Genomic DNA, 19,124 nt, shown 5'->3' with positions numbered 1-19,124 from the left:
AAGGTGATCGACTGGACACGGAAAGAACGGAAGACCTTTATGTTGCCATGGCAACAAGTTTCTAGTTCTTATTCTTATTCTTTTCTTCTTATTTTCCCTCTTCTTTAGTGAGAAATTTGTCCGACCGATTTTATGAACATGCTTCGACTGATCAACTTCAAACTTTGTGAGCTGATAAAGGGTCATTAGGAGGGGTGCAATCAACTTTTCAAATTTTCAAAATGGCCGCCGTTTCAAGATGGCGGCCAAAAAACTTCAAAAACTCAAGGTTGTCGGATTTCAACCAAATTCTATTTCTAGGGTAATTTAGTGACCCCGAGTCCATTTCCACCATCAAAAATTTTTTTTGAGCCGCCATTTTCAAAATGGCCGCCATATACCGAAATATTTGAAAGTGTTAAAATCTGTACAACATTTGGGTTCTGGGGTAAATTGAGGGTCCACAATTCATTTCTAGCATCAGTATTTCCTTCCAATCATTTTTCAAATGTTTCAAAATGGCCGCCATTGAAGAAAATGATGGCAAAAATCAAGTCCCTAGGATTTCAACCAAATTTAGTTTCTAGTGTTTTTTGAGGATCCTGAGTGCATATCTGCCATCAAAAACCATTTCTGACATGGGGAGGTGTTCGGAGACACTTGTGTTGGCATCCCAACACAGTTATAGCTCGTTATAACAGAAATTATTCATTGAGTCAATGAGAGAGAGAGAGAGAGAGAGAGAGAGAGAGAGAGAGAGAGAGAGAGAGAGAGAGAGAGGTGGGTGTAGAATGTGTGTCAGCTACCCTTAGGAATACAACCATTATTCAAACACTATGACCACAAAAACTCTGCAGAGGTCCCCGAGACAGGTCCTGTGTATATCAAAACTATAAAAAAGCATGGACAGGTAGATTTCTGCCATGTTCTGCCTCTGTGTACTTCTTTGAGTCCCATGGGATATAGCAATTAACACCTTGGTAGACCCTGGCCACTCCAGGTAAATAACATCTGTTTAGATTAGGCTCCGCCTACATTTTCACTGACCGTACAGTCATGAGATGGGTCTTTAATAACCCATATGGTGCACAAATGTATCTACAAGATACTTAACCCAGTTCGGCACTCAGTATGACCTAACTTTGAATATATATAACAAAAGTTGTATCAGAAAAAAAGTTTAATCTGTCTTTCAATTTGTAAAGAGAGGATGAACATACTCAGCGCAAATATGAATCACAGCAAACAGATTTGGGGCAAACAGTTTACTAGAAAACAAGTCAAGAGCGAACTCGTTTAAGAGTGATGAGAACATTCAATCAGCTGATCGACCAACATGTTCATGGTACATGCTTGTGATAGTTTATAGGCATTAAATAAACTAGAAAAAATATTATAGCAAAAATATCCTGTACATTATCATAGTTCTTTTAACTTCATAGTAAACAATTAATGATCATGTGACCCCCCCCCCCCCCCCTATCCTGAATCCATACTACATCTGATTACAACTTATACACTCACGAGTCTGTCCAGATATCACTTACCGGAAATGGAATGAACGTACCATTCTTTGTAGTACGTGAATGCGTTTGACATTCATGTTTTCCCCGAACCTTCACTGTGATTTCTGATGAAGTCCTCCACAAACGAGAACGTTATTGTCTTGCTTACTTACGATGTCTCTCTGTTTGATTTAGACACCGCCATTATTCAGTTATTGAACGTGCCTAGTTCAGCATCGTTTGCCAAGTTATAGTAAATATTCATAAGACAAAATTGAGATGAGTCTATAGCTTTACTGACATTGATTGTACTTTGTACATGTAGTATTTATTTCCTTTGACCGTGAATTTGATCCGTATGCAATTAAGCATGTTAACTATACACAGTGTGTCTCACATCTATATTAAATAGGTGAACCTTCACAAACATCCCCTCAGTCATCCATCGGTTGTACTGACTCTACAGTATAACATTTTAAATGATTAGTTGGGATTGACAATTGAGGTGCCTGAGGTATGGGAGTCATTCTTTTTTAAACGTGTACGAAGGACAAAGTCCCCTTTGCCTCTTATTTCCGAGAATCGCCAGCATTGCACAGTATCCGTATTTCCTCTCACTTTATCCCACGAACTCATTTGTCATGCCCAAATTGCACATCTTTCGTTAAAGGTAAGCATAAGGTGGATCATTCGATAGAACTGGTTATTGCACAATGTAAACATTCACTATAGAAACGAACACTTGCAAATATGAACACATTTGGCTCTGATATCCGATATTTTTTTGCAACCATGATGTACTGAAAGAACGTATTTTAGAATCGGAATCTGAAGAAGAATTTGATTATAATTCAGATTTCACAACAGGGACTGTGTCTTCCTCTACATATGACGTAACACTGGAGTCTGTTTTTATTAGCAATGTGTTAGAGGCGCTGTTTGACAAAAAAACTGGCGCAAGGGCATTAACTAGCATATGCACGAGAGGGAATATATAACGCCATTATCGCAATGTCACTACCATTTTACATGATATGGCAAAGAGAGTGTCTTCAAAGCTTAGGGAATCCTGAAATTAATAAACAATTCCAGGAACTTAATGCCAATTAATTTTCGCCTTTGGGTAATCCGGGTAAAAAAATTAGACAGTATCTTTACATTTGCCGCCGGAAAATCAAAATTATACAGTTTTGAAAGCTGTTACAACGAAGTGTAAGAAAAAGATTTACTGAGTTTTACTGGACATAAAATTGAAACATACACAGTCTTGATATTGAAATCTTTAGTTCCATAGAAAAATTATAGATGCTGCAAAAACCCTATCATTCCATCTTATATTTTAAATAAATGCACCATACAACAGCAATATTTACCATTTTAACACCTATCAGACATACTTTGAGCACAATTATTAAAGACAGTTCAGATTTCACAATGAACGTTCGATACCACATCGGTTACCTGGCTTACATACACATGTTATTCGAGAGTTGAATACATTAAGAGTCCAACCCCTGTCCACTGCAGATCTGAGTTATTTTCTCAGATTAATTGCAGAAAATAATATATTTGAATTCGAACTAATCATTGAATATGCTGTGGGGTCTAAGTTGTCTCACTCTGTGTGTAACAAATCTCCAACGAATTTTCAAATAAATGGGTCTATCATTTTCATGAAAATAAGATCAATAATCTATTCTCTGTAGCCAATGCTCAACACACATTATTAAATTCACATGCGTAATTTCCAGGTAAAGCATGCATTTATTAGATAAGATGGTATACAAAAGAAATAGATTCGACATAAATGATAAAAACATACATTAAACCCATAAATACATTCTAATATAATATCGATCGTATTGGGTCGCTCACAATCCCTTTGTATTCAAAGGATTCATTTAAGGTCGCTCCATCCTCATTTGACTTATCAATATTAATGGTTAAAAGTGGAAAAAAATTATAAATTTCCACTCATTATAGTTTTATTTAATTAATGACCAAAGAAAATGTGTATGTTGCCACCTTTTTTAAAAGGTCAGATACACGAAAACAGAAGTACACATCAACATCAGAAAATCACACATTTTCGTTAAACAGAATAATAAAAATAAATAAGAACTTGTTGAAATGACAAAATTTAAATATCAACAGTTTTAAAACACTGCTAATTCATAAATATGTATAGATTAATTGTGGATTTTAGGGAAACCAATGTATAATAGACATCCAGTAAAGGAAATTGCAGCATAGGAGTTATTGCCCTTGACAAAAATTTTTTAATCATAAATAATTGATTATCTATGGAAAATATAAACTTTTCAGTATTAATTGTTTACCAGATTATTTACTATATCCAGTGAATAAAATTCCTAAGAAAGGTATATTTCTATCATGCGCAAAGTTTAAATTATTAAGATTTTCGCAAAACCCTATGACATCACATGAGGATCGATCAACCTTAATGCAAATTCATTCGTCATTTAGGAAAAAAAATGTCACTACTACATTTAACAAAATTTGTTAAAATCAAAATTGAATTTCAAAAAGATAGCTAGGTTATACAGTGGAAATGAAGCAAATCAAAATGTACAGAATACCATAACAGGGATACAGCACATATGGTGAAAATGATACTAAAATCATAATACGCTTCCTTTTTTTGTACTAAAACACCGTCCTGAACTCCAGAAAACAAAGCGAAAATCATTAGAAACTCGTACATCCTGATAAACGATGAGTACTGTAATGTAATTATCTCCGAATTACCTGTTGTGTCCTGTAAGTGCAGTAGGAATTTTAGTGATTTGTTCACTTATTAAATTAAATAATCTCTATACAACACATGTGTTAATATGATGATGACGAATTTACAGGTAAACATGAACTGTATTTAAAACTGATGAATCACAAATCTCGTATCACACCGCCAAACACTAAAGTAGGGTCCATTCAAGCGATTTGAGGTACGTGGTTGATGGGAACCATTCTTTTTAAAACTTTCGAACTTTCAAAACATTAACCTGAAATCAAGTTGATTCGAATACATTTGCTTTTGTTTTTCCTCATGTATATTTGATAGAGACTGTTTTAATCTATTTATTTTTCTGCTTTTCTTTTAGAAAATTAATTGAAATATTGGTAAAGAAGAATTTCAATGAAATAAGGTTTTTTACAGTCTGTAAAACTTCTTGATTTCAATAAGTTTTCTTTCTTTTGCGATGACACGATTAAAGAATGCAGTACATAGGCCTATATGCATTATGATCAAGTTGGAATGGTTGAAAATGTCGTATATCGTGCATCATATATGTAGTTGTATTTTATGAGAGAGAGAGAGAGAGAGAGAGAGAGAGAGAGAGAGAGAGAGAGAGAGAGAGAGAGTTCGGGATAAGATTCTCGTTGCAATAATTTATTTTCATGATATTTGCTTTCTTATTCAAATTTAAGGAGCTGGGATCTGGTAATGCATGAATTATTTGGATTCTGGGGTGAAAGGCGAAGATAACGAATAGTGATCAATCTCATAACTTCTACAAGGGATACAGAATGTATTCTTGGGCAATTACGGACCCCAGGACACATCAGGGGTGAAATCAGGTGTCTAGGAGGAGCAAGCATCCCCTGTCGACCGTCACACCCACCTATATGCGGGATATGTAGATTTAAACGGGAGACAACGTTTTACCCAATGACAGAAAATGTCGGACGTTTCATACCCCTAGACAATTCTTTACAGTCTCGTTTTGACTGCGGATTACTCCATTTATCTGATCAAAATAAATGGATCGCAGTCGGTGTGACCAGTCAAGAGGGATTACTTACTTCTCCTAGGCACATGATCACATGTTTATTTGTGTTTTCAGATTCCCATCTTTGCTTTTCTATTATTTTTGGTATCCCTGATGAGATTTATGAGATTGATCACCTTCCGTTATCTTCACTTGTTAATATCTTATGGTAACATGAAATAGCCAAAAGTTTTTCCTGATATATGGTACTTATTTTTTTCGCATAGATGGAGTTATGATTGGTGACGAACGTTTGCAAATGAGTGTAACTGGTCGACATGGAATGCTTACTCCTCCTTGGAACCTGATCTCACCTTTGGTATATCCAGGGGTCCATATTTGCCCAAGTTTCTATTTTGTATTCTTTATAAGATTTATGAGATAATCACTGTTTTTTATCTTTAAATCTCGATACATTGTGAATGTTTTCCTTACATAAAAAACGCTTCGCACAAACATTGTTTTATTTGACTCAGTTTTTGATTATCTAAATGCTAGACCATTTTTGTAGCAGTTAGTGTGATTGTGAGGAAAGTACATCGCTGCTGATGACAAACGAATGAGCCAATTCATCTGGAATTTAATGCCATGGATTATAATTTAAAAGGATCCTACGAGAAGGGTAATAATGCATTGTGATATTGCAGCAATGTTACATGATATGTATATTCAGGCAAATAAACAATACTCATATCAAAAAATGGTAGAAAATTAGACATACCCATCCAGTCAAATGCGTCATTTAACAATGCATCTAAAGAGTGAAAAAGTAATATGAATACACTGATTTTTCCCCAAAGAGTGCTTCTTTTGACTAATATACCAACGGTTCATACAATTTGAGAAATATAAAACTGCATAATACCCCCAGCATGTAACTGCAAACATGAACGTAAGTTTGAAAAATATATGATTTCAAGAAAGTACAAATCTAGATTTGAATACAGTTTTAATTTTGGATATTGTTCACGCAGCACATTTAATTCGATCGTCCCCTGTAGTCAGTTAACTGAATCTTTGGCGTTTTCCGTCGCGTTGCATATTTTCAGTCATATCTCAGTGATGATTACAAATACAAATTGTGCATAGGTGTTGATTTCTATTAGCCGTGGCTTACTACGTCGAGTCTCTTCTTTTCAAAACATTGGATTAATGTCAAGATCACAAATAAAACACACATGATCGGAAAGTCCACGAGGAAACAAAGTTGGTAGTTAACAAATGAAAGTTTCAACGAATTATTTCAGCTCCACCATGCCTAACTGAATTATTTTTTTTTTCAAACAAAATGTAAATTTCTCGATAGTTGACCACATATTATTACAACACGTATGTTATCGTTTCTTTACAATGACAGACAGCATATCGTGTATCGTCACATAGTTATCATTTGTATACACTCCTCAACATATTGATAGAAATTAAGTTTAATATCTACATTTTAAATCGAGTGTACACAATTTTGTGCCCGTCCTTTTGGTTGGTTGTTGATTTCTTGTGGAATTAAATCTTTGTGGATGTGATTATGGCCGATGCACCTCCTGTAATATATTACAACAGTCAATGTATTAATTTTAAAACTTGATGTATTTATTGATGTATTCAATAAAATGAAACGATGTATAGTGCTATGATATCTTTAATCATGAATTGTACCGTGATGATCCAAGTTAGAATAGGTCCTCAATATCTCTGCTTGTCGCAAGAGGCGACTAAATGGGGCGGTCCTTCGGATAAGACGAGAAAACCCGAGGTCCTGTGTCACAGCAGGTGTGGTAAAATAAAGACCCCCTGCTCAAAAGTTGTAAGCTCCAATCATAGACCTAAATTTTGAAGCCCTTCACCGGCATTGGTGACGTCTCCATCTGAGTAAGAGATGTTCAAGATGGAAATTAAACAATTTACAATCAATCAATTGTCATGCAGATATTTAGTAAATGAGTTTGCTGTGTTTGAACTGATCAGGTGTTTCCTCCGTATAATGCTTGATTAACATTGCTAATGGTTTACAATGATATGGCGATTGTTATTTGTCTTGTCATTTAAAACGAACGAGTGTTGAACGAAAATCCATGATCAATTGAAAAAGACGAAGTGAGAAAAAATACCATGAGATGTCTTTGTCATCCTGTGGCAATTTTCACTTGAAGTATTTTCAGTTCACCATAGGGAATGCAGGTTCTACAAAAACCACACCATTTGAGATTGGGGTGAAAACACTCTAATATGATAAGACTACTTCTGAATCCTATTAGTTGTGGAGGTGCTCATGAGTTCTGATCATCCTTTGAAATATCGGTGTTAACATGTACTATTAAAAAAAAAAATTTCAAATTCCAGGTTTCATACATGGATTGCACGAAAATGAAAATGGGTGATGCCAAAACTCAGACCGAAAGATGGACGGCTTTTGATAGTAGGTTGTCATAAAAAAAAAATAAAATCGACAAAACGAGCAAAAGAAAAAATAGATAGATTAAGAAGAATAAACCCACCAAAATCAAAGTCCGAAAAAGACTAGAATTTAATGTATCAAAGTTTCTGGCTACCAACGTGACAAACGATTTAAAAAGCCCATCCAATTAAACCGAAACTTCACTTCCCCTCCACTTAACTAGCACTATAAAGATAAATCATGTTCTTAACAATTTCTCCCAAGCACAGGTTTTTTAAAACGAAAATATGTTTAATTAAGCTGAATTAATGTGGTGTTTGGAAATAGTTTGTCTCTGTGATTGATTTATGTAAAGTGAAAGTTCGTGCATGCACCGATCTCCTGCGAATGTGTTAAACCCAAAAGAAATATCGCGTTTTAGCCAAACCCAACTAAAATAGGCCAACTTTTAAAAATTAAATTACATGGTGGATCCGTTGAACACATTCCAACAAACCAAGTCATTGATGTATTGCAGACTGATAACAAATACATGTGGTTCTCAGACATTCAGAAGTTTTTCAAAAGTATTTCTGTCACATTTGGGATTGGGCTGTAATGAGCTGGTTTCGAAAGACTGATGTGCTCATAATGGACCTACACTTTTCTGATCTTAATTGATATTAATTCAGATGATGTTGTCTTGCATCCATAATATCAGTTAAAACAATTGAATTAAATTTGATATTTCAAACGTAAAGATCTAAAATCAACTACTATTTCAAAAATATTTTTCATATCTAAAGCCTTTCTGATCTTAGTAGTAAATATCAACAAGCAATATGTAACGGAAAAAGCAAGTATCATATAGATTGTCACTATGTCTTCCATTGCTACGGAGACTGGAAAGCTTACATGGTCGTTCCTCGGAATGATAAGTGGTTAACGGATAAGAGCAACAGATTCCCGCAGAGTGAGAGACCAGTCCATCAGAGTCTGAACTCTCTCTCCAGCCGAAGCCAATACTAATTCAATGTACAGCCGAGTGAACTGGAGTGGCAGTCGTGGCATGTCCAGTGGGCAAATCATCAAATGACGATATTGGTGTGTCTCTTACTGGTGATGTAATGCTTATCTGTAACAAAGAAGAAACAATTTGGAGCAGTCAACATGGCACTACATTTCATTCCACTGTACCATCTCATTTCCCTGTATTAGAAGCCTTGTGTTAAAATCAAGATTATTGTGGTCTCCTAGTTAAAAATAATGTGGATTTGATACTGCTCTTCTTATCATAGAACTGTTCAGCAGGATGAGTGAGGTGTTATTGTGAATACCACAATGAGTACGAAATAAATGGTGAGTTCCAGAAGAGGAAAGGATTTTTTTTTTGTGAATATGCATACATATCCATTAAATTGTTAAATATTGATCATGTATCGTATTTTTTATGTGGATCGTATAGTTGACATTAATTGTATGCAAAGATGAAGTCGCAAGCCTTGTAGTTATGTTTTGTATCTGGAGTTTACTTTTTTGACTGTTTAATAACATCAAACTTTATGCGAGAAAATTTCAGACAAGTAATTCATAATCAGAAAAGTAGTGACCAAATATAAAGGAGACTCGAGAAATAAATATATTCTTTGACTCCAACATATTTAAGATAGTCTCATATTCAAATCCTCAGTATTTCGTCAGTTTCATATAAAATCTTAAAACATCCATTTCCCTCCTTAAATTGGTGCTCGATTTTCCTCGTACTATCCAGTAGTCATCATTTGTACACACTTCTCAACATATTGTCCTTGAAATATATTCGGAGATGGTGTAACCAGCAGAATTTGACTGTTTAAGGAAGTGATTTCATATCTTCCAAACAGGTTATGCTATAAGTAAATCAGTATAGAATTATGTCTGACAACACATCAAATGATTTTGATAGCCAGTTGTCTGATATCTTAGAACCATAAACAGGGTGGTATATTACTTTAAAAATGTTAATACTATTATACTTTTTATTATTTTTGAAGGGTATTACATACTCGTATTTTTGGTTTAAATAAAAATTTAAACTTTGTATCAAGACAATTTCGTAAATCCTGAAAAGTGGAATGTACTGATTATTTTAACAGGAAAAAAACATACGACGGTCTTTTTATGTATAGGTTAATGCCCGAGTACCTATCCATTCCATAAAAGTAATGAAGTAATGGGACCGAGGCCTCGAAGGGTACATTGCTTGTAAGGATTGAACGGTACGAGTATATTGACCCACTTAAATTCCAGTCTCTTATAGAGGACAGAGAATTTCTTTTATGCATTATGAATATACATCTTAATATTATATAAGTAAGGACGCTGTATATTTTTTCATATAGAACATCTGTTTAATTACTTCAACAGATGTCGTCAACGCCAGCGGCGTAGTGGATAGAGCTTCTGAATTATGCGTGGAATGTAGAATGCTCGAATCCCATCTGTGTGTCTGGATTTTAATCTGAAATGAAAATGTTCACGATATTTTGGTAAAATGTAAAAGCTCCATAGTGACAAAGAGATATTTAAATTTGTACATACAGAAAATGATAAAAATGAACTCAACAGAACAATGTTATGTAGTTGTCTGAAAATCTGTATAATATAATGACACTACAGGTGGATTTTAAACTAAAATACTTGTACTTTTTTCGTGATATCAAGTCACCATGAACTTAAAGGCATGAATTAGCATTATGCTTTAGCAAAATGAAATTTGGCCACAATATAAATGACTAGAAATAGCTTATACATTCACTTTCATACAGTTGTATTATTTCTGAATTGATTGGTTTCCCAGATGAATATAAAATTGAGAATAAGACAAACGCGGATTACTGGAAACATCAGAAGTAGGATCAGGTGCATATGAGGATACCTGCCGTGTGTCTTATATCTTGACCATGTAAGCAAAGCAATCCATAGGCAAAATCAGTATATGAAGAACGGTGTAACAAACGGTATGAAAAACTGGCAACCCTAACCCGCCCGTTAGTATCTGTCACCGACCGATCCAAAGAAAAAACCCACAGCAGACCACGCCATTGTTTACCCAACAGTCACATCTTCTTCTTTTCTGATGTCCTGAAATGTTCAAATACGATAATAGAAATAAATGATAAAATAATATTTAAAACTTACCGTATTACATGTTTGTGATTATTGTCGTCATTGTAATAAGTGTAATAAACATGAAAATAATGTGATTTTTTATTCGATCCCTCATCTCTCCAGACGTACAAAATACGCGTACAGCGAGTAAACGAATAACTTGTATAGACGATGTAAACGCATGCCTTATACACACAGAGTAGACTTATAACTAAAGTAAAAGTGGGACTTGAACATACCAAGTGAACGTATACGATGTATATACCGAGAAAACGTATGACATCATAAACACATACCGAGTAAAATTATACCTTATAGACACCAAACAAAAGGTGAACTTGTACATAACAAGTAAACGTGTAACTTTTTACATAGTTACGTTAAAGATGTTTTGCTTTATAGTAGTTTATTCCATAGAGAGAGAAAATAGTTTTACTCACCAGCATTGACAAATGGAATATAAATACACACCAGAGTTGAATATATGGATATAAAGGCCCATCAGCGCTGAAGACAGGGATGTATGTCTACTACAGTCTCTAGGTAGCAGTGTATTGGTGAATCTTCCATGGTTTTATTGATTTGTGAGCTGTTCTAATTGATCACATTCATTTTATACAGTGTGTCCTTTTGATGGATTTCAATACATAAATGAAAAAAGTTGATGCTGTTTTATAATATATATTACATTACGGAAATTTATTTAAAATGTATAAAGGTATCATCATTTTTTCCTAATCACATGACGATATGCTACTTTTGAGACAATAACTAACAGTAAATTGTTGTGCAAGTGGACCCCAGGTAAAAAAAAAAGCAACTTTACAATTAATCAGGATCACGCATAGATTCAGTTGACTCGTATTGTCAGCTGTATGAGAATGATGACTGTTTCCACGTTCTACTGACAACACCTTAATCAGCGGCATATCAAACAAGACAGATCTGATTATGTAGACAAATGTCAGATGTCTGTAATGTTTAAAAGTCATTCGAAATCGCATCAAATTAGATCCTACTCACGGTACACAATAGTATGTGGGACAAATTGTTAACATTAGAGATGTATCTGTACATATATATATATATATATATATATATATATATATATATATATATGCACATGTATATGCATTTATAGGGTATGTCATACTATTTGTAAATAACTACATGAAATAACAAACTTACTTCCGATGCCGAGGGCAGTTTAGATATTGGACAATAATCCAATCTCTACACAAGGAGTTTACCTGGTGGATTGGAATTCTTCAAGCTTTAAAGCCATTTCAAATTGATGTTTTCAATGATGTTAGCGGCAAGAGATACAATGTCATTCATTGCTGATAAATTCATGCATCATGTATCATTGACGTATACTGTAAATTGCTACTTTACAATTCAGTGTTTTATACAATATTCAAAATGTTTGGTACATGTTGAATACTTGCCAAATCCGGTTATTGTCGAAAAGACAGTTTCTGCATCAGTGGAAACTGGGATGAAATCTAAATTGATAATAATATTCATATACGAAGATGCATGGATATTTCTTAGGTGGAGAGGAGAAAAGCCACTTCTAAGATTCATTTCAGAGTAACTTGGGCTTCCGGGGGTTTGACACTCAGTACTTAATAACCAAGAACGCAGAATGATAGGAAAAACAAAAATTCTTTTAAGCAACTCCTGTAGATCAGCTGTTGACTTGATTCGTTTGTATTTATGAAAATTGAAGATATCGAACAGTGATAAATCTACATAGATCAAATAAAGAATGCAAAAGTAAGAATAGGACTAACACGGACTTCTAAACACACAAGAGGTGGGTGGAATCAGATGTCTCGGAGGAGTAAGCATCCGTTGTTGATAGTTTTATAATTATAACTCATTGTGATGCTTCACCAACTGTTTGAAAAGAGCTTCAAAGTTAGTCCCAGGGATGACGATGAAGGCCATAACGGTGCTTTCTTTATCATGATAAATCTTAGGGTGTTTAATTAAATAGACCTGTGATTTTCTCTTTTAATATAGAAAACTTGTCGAAGGAACAATTAGAAGAAAGACTAACTGTCTCAGGTATTAAGCTACATGTACCACCAGTAATCAAACAACCTTTGATTAAATAGATCCAAAATACGTACCAGTAACTGTTGTATCCACGCCGGTAGAACCAGTGGTGGAATCTGAAATGGTACAGCTTTCATTAATCTTTGGTATATACATGTACATATACTGGTAGGTGTATTTTCATTTTGTTTTTGTATCAAAGACAAATAAACGTTACAATCATAGCCTCATTGTGCAGTCGTTTCTACAATGACATTGTAAATTAGTGCATTGGACTAGTAGGGCGAGTCCTAATTCGCTCCCTATAACACATTTATTCTCATACCAAATCCAATAAAAACGTAATTTGTAAATACGTTTGTATATTTAGTGTAATTTTAGTGCTAGTGGTTTATTAGAGCTTTAGCCATCTGATGTCAACCTTTTTTGTTTGTCATGAGGTTGGGACATATCCTACGAAAAATGATGATCTAATTCTTCGTGTCGTTGGTCATTGTAACGATTGATTGATTGTATCATGCTTAACATCTCGTTCGAGAATTTTTTCACTCATATGGAGACTTCACCAAGACCGGTGAAGGACTTCAAGTTTAGGCCTATGCTCGGCGCTTACGGCCATTGAACAGTTAGGGTTCTTTAACGTGCAACACCTACTGTGACACGGGATATCCGTTTCTAAAGTCATCTCAGAGGACCCGTGACATTCATACTTGGTGCCGATCGTTTGGCGATGGAACTGTCACTACCTGTTTTAACGAATTAGGTTTGTCGCCACCGGAATTCGAACCTTGGTCTTCAGCATGCTGGGGGAAAGCTAGAACCTTTTGACAACCACGGCGGTAGACAATGTATATACTACTCTGTGAAAATTGTTTTCATTCAACAACACAGTCTTTTAATAATTACGTCTTCAATATACCATTGTTTTTACGGTATCGACTCTGTTTTCCATTGAATTATATAGACAATAATAGTGATTGACTTTACTCAGTGCAGAACTTAAAATAGACAGAATTTGGTGTTGTTCATCTGGATAATATTAATATTAAAGCGAAACAAAAACAAATAGACAAATATTTTTGAAAAAAAAAATGGGGTAACCGAGTTCGTTTTTTAAACAAAAAAGATGTCAAAGTTTGATAAAAACCAACAATTCAACAGTTTTTAACAAATAACGTTACACATATTCGCGAAGTAATTTAACGATATTTACTTTTCATGCATCCGTTCAAAAAGAACCCCTAGTTTTGAAGGAGAAATCAAATATTTATGGACAAAATAATCAATTATTTTCAAAATAAATATCAAAAAATGTCTTGATATATATAAATGTGTACATGTTTTGCGTTATATATCTTAATTATGTTGCACGGCTAATAATTGAAATACTTTTAGTCTTTTAGGATCACAGTAACAATGAATAAACTAATATAATAGTATACTGTTATTTTTGAATCTCATTATGATTAATTTTTGCAATTTCATATAGTTTAATCATGTCTCAATATGTTATTCTAACCAAAAATACTACTAAAGTTGTTTCTATTTTACAATATATTTATGTTTATTTAACACACACACACCCTCCCCCGTCACGTACTCACTTTCCCAAGTCAAACAACTCCTCCAAAACATGAACGCGGTTTAAAACTAGTATTATGTGTAACTTGTATTGAACATTCACTTGAATCTTTTTGTAATTTTCGCCCAACGTCATTCTCTTGTTCTTTTTACACTTAGACTCTCGAGTCCGTTGCAGTGTTTAAATTAACCGTGAGCCCGAACGCCCGAAACGCATACATTTTACAACGGGTGAAGACATTTCTTTACAAAGACGTCCGATCGGAGATGATAAAATCCCTGCTAAATGAAATTTAGATGAATCAACTTCATTATTGTATTTGTAACAAAATGGACAAACCTCGTCAATTTAGTACATTTTACTTCATATTCTACCCTATATCAAATTTCAATAGAATATAATGTACTAGAAACGAATTAGGTATATCGTACTTCATTATACGATATATACATTGTATTAGTACATGTAAAAGCATTTTTTAAAGAATATAGTTATTTTCGCAGGGCTAGCTGGTCTTTGGCAGGGCTAACAACTTTTCAAAGCAGTCAGTCCTGCATGTCTAGCTAATTTTACAGCGAATTTCAAACACACATTGAGTATGACAGTTGCAAGTTTCAACTTTGCTAGAATACATGCATTGTTTACTTGCCGGTGTTATAGAGCCAGACTCCCACAATAATGATATTTACCCCGGAAGTCAGGATTTACAGTGAGCCTTCCCCCTGCGTAAGTCTGACTCTAGAGTGAGTCTTCCTCCTGGAAGTTTGACTCTAGAGTGAGCCTTCCCCCAGCAGATTTGCTCTAAAATAAACTTCATCTCCAGGGGGAAAACTCACCCTAGAAGCATAACACCCTCTTGAAGTTTCGCTCTAGAGGGACACCCCCTTTCATCCCCTCCTGCGCAAACTATGAATCTCTCTCTCTCTCTCTCTCTCTCTCTCTCTCTCTCTCTCTCTCTCTCTCTCTCTCTCTCTCTCTCTCAGTTGGTGAGTTAGAATGAGTTATTCATTTGAATGTGTTTTATTCATCGTTTTTTTTCTCTTGAGTTTAATGAATGACTTAAGCAAAATCATTTAATGCCCTGCTAAAAAAAGGTCTTGGTATCTAAACAATCTCCATAAAGTAATTGTAGTTTACCAGGAATAAACGGAGGGGGGAAGTCCTGTCAGGGGGTTGGGGGTCTGGCTCTACAACAAGTGATAAAGTAGGTATTCCTACGGGGAAGTCTGGCTCCAGAGTGATATTTCCTCGGGGGTTCTCCTCCTCTAGAGTGAGCCTTCCCCAAGGCATCAAACAAGAGAACTTCTGGTTATGTAGACATATGTCAGAATTCTGTCCTTGTGTCTGTATCTTCTAATTATTTCAAATGCTAGAAGTGGTGTTAATCAAATGTGGATCTAAAACATTATTAAGAACGTTTAGTAAACTTGAAATCGCAAAACTTTTCCCAAATAAATAACATCAAAACCTAAGACTTTTCAACACTTTACACAACCATTCCTCACCATCTCCTCATGAAAATATTAGCAGCTGTGAAGGAAACTTTGCAAGCTTACTGTGCGACTACATATGCCAGAAGTGGTATAAATCAAATGTGGATTCTACGAAAATTCTAAAGAAGGTTTAGTAAACTTGAAATCGCAAAACATTTCTTAAATCAACATCAAAACATATGACTTTTCAACACTTTGCACGATCATTCCTCATTATAAATTAAGGACTATATTTTTTGACATCATAGACAGTTGCTTATTCAACAAAAATGGAAAACGGAAACATTCATATCTAGTGATCAGTCATCCAACAATTACTTTGTTAAACACCACTTTGATTTCACGCATAAATACTCTGAATTTGAAATAAAAAATATGCTAGAGTTCCTCATTGACAATATCTTCGTGGTCTCTAGTAATCAGCTCTTCCAACAGTCTGTTGGAATTCCCATGGGCACGAATTTTGTTCCTTTGTTAACGGACCGGCTTTTATATTCATATGAACCATAATTTATTCACAAACGTCTATGTGAGAAGTTCTGGCACTAATTACAACACCGAGGTTCTGTATTTAGAACGTTTTAGAATAAATGATTTGAGATCCTCATTTTCAACTATGTCAACATCACCTGTAATGGCGTGTCCAGCTGGACTATAATTGAAAGAAGACGAAGGACAAGAACATGTAAATGGACTAAATATAAGATGGTATGTGGCGTTGCTTCTTGAGGTATTTACCTCCAATAATCAAACGACCTTCGATTAAATAGATGCAAAATACATACCGGGAACTGTTGTTTTCGCGCTGGTAATACCAGTGGTGGAATCTGAAATGACACAGTTTTAATTAATCTTTGGCATATACATGTACATATACTGTTAATTGTATATTCATTTCGTTTTCGTATCAAAGACGAATAATCATTACAGTTATAGCACTGTTGTGCAGTTGTTTCTAAAATGGTATTGTGCATTAACCTATTGGACAAGTACGGCGTGTCCTAATTTCCCCCTATAAAACCTTCATAGTGTTTTTGTGAAAGGTAAGATCACGCACATGATCAATCTCATAACTCCTATAAGCAATACAAAATAAAGAGTTGTGCAAACACGGACACCTGGATATATCAGAGGTAGAAGCAGGTGCCTAGGAGGAGTAACCATCCCCGTCGACCGGTACACCCGCCATGAGCCATATATCCTGATCAGGTACATGTACACAGAGTTATTCGTAGTCAAAATCAGTTTGCCAAGAACGGCCTAACAATCGGTATGAAACACGTCAGACATCATCTGACCCAATGATAGGTTATATTGACAAACTAGATCGTTATAACGACCATGTAATTTGCGAAATGCTGATTTTAAACGAGATTGTCGGAATCCCTGCAAAATCAACTTGATTGTCAGTAGCCTGTTTCGATTTAAAAACTGACCAAAAACAGAACAAGCTTTTGGAATATTGCTACATGAATATGAGAAAATTTGACAATGGATACGCTGAAATCATCCTTTTTATCGTAAAGTTGAATTCTTAGTTTGCCGTTGACGTTAATATTTTGAATAAAATATCTAAATACAAAGCATATGTGGAGGTTCTGTGGTGTCTTTTATTTCGAGTTCACAGGGTATATTAAATAGAGATATGAATGAAAATAATTATCGATACGCAAGAGCTTCTTCTGCTTATGATCAGTTTTTAAATAGAATCAGGCTATTGACAAAAAAGTTGATGTTATAAGGGCTTCAACAGCCTCGTTTAAAGTCAGCACCTAGCAAATTCTATGGTTGATTTAGTACCCCAGTACAAACTATCAATGGGTGAAATGCTGTCTGACGTGTTTCATACCGATTGATCAGTCGTTCTTAGTACAGTGATTTTGATTATAGATTACCCCGTTTCTATAATCAATATAAAGGACTCGCGGTGGTTGTGATTGATCGACAGTGGATGCTTACTCCTCCTATACCCAAAGTCCATTTTATGCTTCTAATAATGCAAAGACGTCAAAAAATCCATCAGGAGGTATATTGTATTCCGTATGGTCGCTATAATGACGCATACGTTGTACTAGACTCCCGTAGTTTATGATACATGTTTCCAGATTAGTAGTACATTTCAATCGTGGTCGGTGTCTGTATCCCCGAGGGTAGATGCTATACCTGAATCACAAACTATTTCTTGAAGTATAAGGTCATTCAGCCATGTATTTCTTAGAGTCACGGGGTTTTGGCAGGAAAGGTACCGAGCCAACTGCAATCGTCTTCTTTTCGCCAAGCGGAAAATGTCGACTAATGGACAATTGCAAATTAGATGGTTTCCAAATAATTCACTGAAAAAGACAAAAATCATGGGATGATAAAAGAGACAAAGTTGTAACATAATTATATGATAGAAAATCGAAACACTGCTATATTTTGGTGGTGTTGCTTTAGGGGGATATCGGTGAAATAAGCATTGTTGTACCATCAAATGGCATGTGTCCTTTCACCGAGTAAGCTATTTCACTATCGTTTGAACGTGTATATACTATATACCAATTCAAGATCCAAGATCCAATGTATGTGTGTGTGTGGCGGGGGGGGGGGGGGGGGTTGATGTAACAAAAGAACGAAGTAAAGCTACATTCACATGTCCAGGGGTCCATGTTTACCGTTTTTTATTTTGTATTCTGTATAGGAACTTTTAGATTGATAATTGTTTGTTATGCTAACTTTTCCATTCATTGTAAATAATCACGGAAAATACCACTTACTAAGTCATCTATCAAATGTTGTTAAACCTTAATATTTCGTTATATTTTACTAACAACATTTGAACCTAAAGGTAATTCACAATGTCGTATTAAGTATGATGTCGGAGTAGATCTGCAGGTCGTGTTTTTTTTTTTTTGACCAGGAACATCTCCAGACCAATACGATTAGATGTACAATTTGGGGGAAGGTATTCATTAAATCAATACATCTGAAATAATTTTGCATCATTCATTATGACATAGATCACTGTTCGTTATCTCCACCTTTCATAGGGTAAAGACCGCCGTAAAATGGCGTAAAACCCCAATCAATCAATCAAGCATAGGGTAAAGTAAAAACAAAATCAAGACCATTTTCAAATATGTTCACTTTTTGTACAATTACTCTCATCGACAATATTCACTTTTCATGCAAATAATCGGTATCTAT

General features: G+C 34.9%; 1 long non-coding RNA gene across 1 annotated transcript; it reads right to left on the bottom strand.

Moving 5' to 3' along the window:
• Window positions 1-2,591: 2,591 nt before the first annotated feature.
• Window positions 2,592-18,265, bottom strand: LOC125665237 (uncharacterized). Its single transcript, XR_008799410.1, has 11 exons — window positions 18,102-18,265; window positions 16,724-16,765; window positions 12,938-12,979; window positions 10,673-12,304; window positions 10,048-10,149; window positions 8,565-8,784; window positions 7,384-7,456; window positions 6,932-7,140; window positions 6,714-6,816; window positions 5,997-6,029; window positions 2,592-4,507 (listed from the first exon to the last, which is right to left on the bottom strand). It is a non-coding gene; the product is annotated as an uncharacterized LOC125665237 (long non-coding RNA).
• Window positions 18,266-19,124: the final 859 nt, after the last annotated feature.

The sequence above is a fragment of the Ostrea edulis genome, chromosome 10 (genome assembly GCF_947568905.1).
Source record: "Ostrea edulis chromosome 10, xbOstEdul1.1, whole genome shotgun sequence".
NCBI lineage: Eukaryota > Metazoa > Mollusca > Bivalvia > Ostreida > Ostreidae > Ostrea > Ostrea edulis.
The sequence above is the reverse complement of the archived record's forward strand: the minus strand, read 5'-3'. Positions and strand labels throughout refer to the sequence as shown.